The 3,595-nt window shown below is 45.4% G+C and overlaps 1 pseudogene; it reads left to right on the plus strand.

The window, feature by feature from the left end:
* LOC103276154 overlaps positions 1–3,595 on the plus strand; it is a 75,508-nt pseudogene that overhangs the window by 715 nt on the left and 71,198 nt on the right.

The following is a 3,595-nucleotide window of genomic DNA, read 5'->3' on the forward strand; positions in this document are numbered from 1 at the left end:
CTGGCAGGACCGGTGAGCGGCCGGGGCCCCAGCGTCCGAGAAGGGGGATGGAGGCGGCGGCGGATGTCATCTGGCTAGGGGCGGAGCGGGTGATGGAGAAGGGGAGCACGACCCCGGGGGTGGGAACCCCACGGATGGGAAGTTGAATCCGACGGGCACCCCGGAACTGACTCGCGGGGATGGCTCCTGGGCAGAAGGAAAAGAAAGGGTGGAGAGAGGCGGGCCGGGGCAAAGGTGGGCCACTGGGCTGGGAGGAACCTCTGGTGAGAACAGGTGATTGAGGCAGAGCTTGCTTCCAAGTTGCGAGAGTGGAGCAGCCGCCTCGACTGTGGGGCTGTGCTTGGTTCTAGGACGCGGAGCCAAGGGAGAGCTGATGAGGTGGGCAGAGGCCCAGGAGTGAGGGAGGAAAACCGCCCAGGGAGAGAGTCTTGGGGACCCTGGAGGGGAATCCCTGGTGAAGAAGAGGTCGGAAAAGGAGAACCCGATTCTGCAAAGGAAGTCGTTGGTGTCGGTGGGGCATGGGCAGAATCTTTGTAAGGGTTGATACTGTGTTTTAAAGAATCTGAAGTGGCTGGTACCCTGGGTCAAGTATGGAGCTGGAGGATCTGCGAGTTGTGTTCATTTCTGTGGGACTTTTAAAGTTATTAAGTGGTTCGTTAAGGACTGGGAAGCGTACCGTGTAGTTTATAAGGTGACAGCATACCTACCAGAGAAGGGAGCATGAAGATTTGGGAAAGGGGAGATGAGAGGAATCCTTTTGGCATGCCGAGGTGGAATATTTGCAGGAGGCTTTGAAGGAATGGTAGTATCCATGAAGAATGGAAATGGGATAGAGGGGAGGAAATAATGGCTGGAGAGTGAGGAAGCAAGAAGTGTGATATTGTAAGAATGGAGATGGGGAATCTGGTTGCAATCTAGAGAGATTGCTTAAAGATGGTTTACTCCTTGAAGCAAATGTGGTCTGGGACAGAACTGTAGACTTTCCCTTCATAGAGAAGAGCATAACAGAAAGGGGAGAGCATGACATTTGGGGTTGGAAGACCTGGTCCGGCTTGCTACTGACTTGCTTTGTAACTGGAGGTGGTAGTGAGTTTTTCATTTCTTTTTCCTTAGCTGTAAAATGGGAGAATTACTTGTCACAGGCTGTAAGGATTAAATGAATACCTTTACAAAGCACTTGGCAAACTGTGGAATGCCATAGTTTACTACATTGATGATTATTATGGAAATATCAAATAAGTGGATAATATTTGAAAATAAAGAGTGGTCTTAGGTAGAAGACATGGAGTGGATGATTTGTAGTGTTTGAGGTTATGGTAAGTCAAGAACTCATGTCTTCTCGTGTCTTCACTCGTGTCTTCATAGGGAAAAAGGGTGGTGATTGAAGATGATAATTCTAAAGGGAACTTCAGTGATGTATGTACAGCTCAAGAAGATAACAGAGAGATTGAAATAAAGTAATTTTAAAGGAATAATTGAAATCTTGGTGAACTCATGCTTTAGAAAGACCTTTAAACTAACTTGATAGTTTTGAGTGACAGTGAGCTGCCCCTCAGTAGCTGGTGACATGGAACAGAAAATTACCATTGAGCTTACTTATGGACAGAGTAAGACAAGTAAAGTAAAGGCGAGAGCATCATGCCTTGTTGTATCTCATCTTGAGTTTCTCATACTTAGTTTGAATCTCATACTGGAGTTTCCCAGCTGAGGCTCTGAATGGCTGGCTGCCTTGCTGTTTTTACTGTGCTTTGCAGAAGCTACGGATGGTTGAAGAAATAGGAATAGAAAACACAGTGGTCAAGAAATGGGGAAAAAGAAATTGTTTTGCTAGCTAGGTTGAGCACATACTATCTCTATGTCGTGTTAGTCCGCTCTACTAATTAAGGGAAGATTACTTTGTGAAGTTTACAAGGTTTATTCTACTAAACTACTTCCTTCAACATCAACTCTTGTGCTTTACAGGTAAAGCTCCTTGAAATCAGGCTCCTTAGCCCTTCATCTTTCACATGTTTTGAGATGGAGGAAATTTTTTTACATTGTCTTGAGAGAAAGCGGTATATAAGGGGAGAGGACTGGAAACCAGGCAGCTTCTTAGTTGCTCCTGAGTCAACTGGCTATAATATAATAAAAATAAAACTATACATGTGGCATTTAATTCCCACAAGTGCCTGAGGTAGGTGATATTTCTGTATTTTATAGAGGAGGATACTGGCTGAGCAGGCCAAGTGATATATCCAAAGTACTTCTTTCACCTGTGATGCTTTTTTTTGTTTTGTTTGACAAGAATTCTCCCGTCTGTGTTTTTGTTTGAGACAGGGTTTTACTTTGTAGCCCAAGCTGGAGTGCAGTGGCTCAAACCTGGCTCATTGCAGCCTACACCTCCTGGACTCAAGCTAACCTCTCGCCTTAGCCTCCCAAATAGCTGGGACTACAGGCATGTGCCACCATGCCTGGCTAACTTTTTTTCTTTTTTTGGCAGAGGCGAGATCACACTATGTTTCCCAGGATGATCTTGAACTTCTGGGCTCAAGTGATCTACTACCTCAGTCCCCAAGTGCTAGTATTACAGGCATGAGCCTCTGCGCTGGCCCTCTTCCGTGCTTTTTCTCGTTTTCATAGAAATGTAAATATGGAAAAAGTATTCGAAAAATACATGTAAACTGATTTTTGGTTGATCTTTGTCACTTTTCCTTTGTCTTGTGCAAAAAATCAAGAGTTGATTTTTTTTTTTTTTTTTTTTTTTTTTGAGTTGGAGCCTCACTGTCACCCAGACTGGAGTGCAGTGGCCGCTCCCTGCCACCGCAGCCTCGACCTGCTGGGCTCCGGCGATCCTTCCACCCCAGCCTTCCGAGTAGCTGGAAGTACAGGCACGCGCTACCACGCCCGGCTCATTTTTTGTTTTATGGTAAAAAAGAGGTCTCGCCTGCCCAGGCGTGTCTCGAACCCGCGGGCTCAGGCATTCCACTCACCTCAGCCTCCCAAAGGCGTGGGATTAGAGGCTGAGCCACCGAGCCCGGCTAAGAGTTGATTTTTAACAGACTTGTACTTTGTATGTGGCCTTCAGGAAAAATCAGCTTGTAGAGACTACTGTGGCTGATATGTCTGAGGATAGAGTCAGTGAAGACTATAGAGGCATATGCAAATAGGCTCCTTTAGGATTTTCAAACACTAAGACATGTATATTATAAAACAAGATTGGCCATGAGTTGATAATTACTGAAGCTCAGTGATGAGTATATGGGGGTTCATTATTTTATTCTGTTGACTTTTACATGTTTATATTTTTCATAATAAAGAGCTTTTTTTTTTTTTAAAGCCCTTAATGTAAGTTCATGCCTTTCTGGTTTTGTTTTTGAGTCGGAGTCTCATTCTGTCACTCAAGGTGAAGCGCAGTGGCACATCCTTCTGCTATAGCCTTCCAAGTGACTGGAACGACAACAGGTGTGCACCACCATGTCTGGCTAATTTATCTTAATTTACTTTTGAGGCGAATTCTTGCCAAGTGCCCAGGCTGGTCTTGAACCCCTGGACTCAAGCAGTTCTCTCACCTTGGCCTCACAAAGTGCTGGGATTACAGGTGTGAGCCACTGTGCCT

The sequence above is a fragment of the Carlito syrichta genome, unplaced genomic scaffold (genome assembly GCF_000164805.1).
Source record: "Carlito syrichta isolate Samal-C Ts95f unplaced genomic scaffold, Tarsius_syrichta-2.0.1 Scaffold315943, whole genome shotgun sequence".
NCBI classification, from domain to species: Eukaryota; Metazoa; Chordata; class Mammalia; order Primates; family Tarsiidae; genus Carlito; species Carlito syrichta.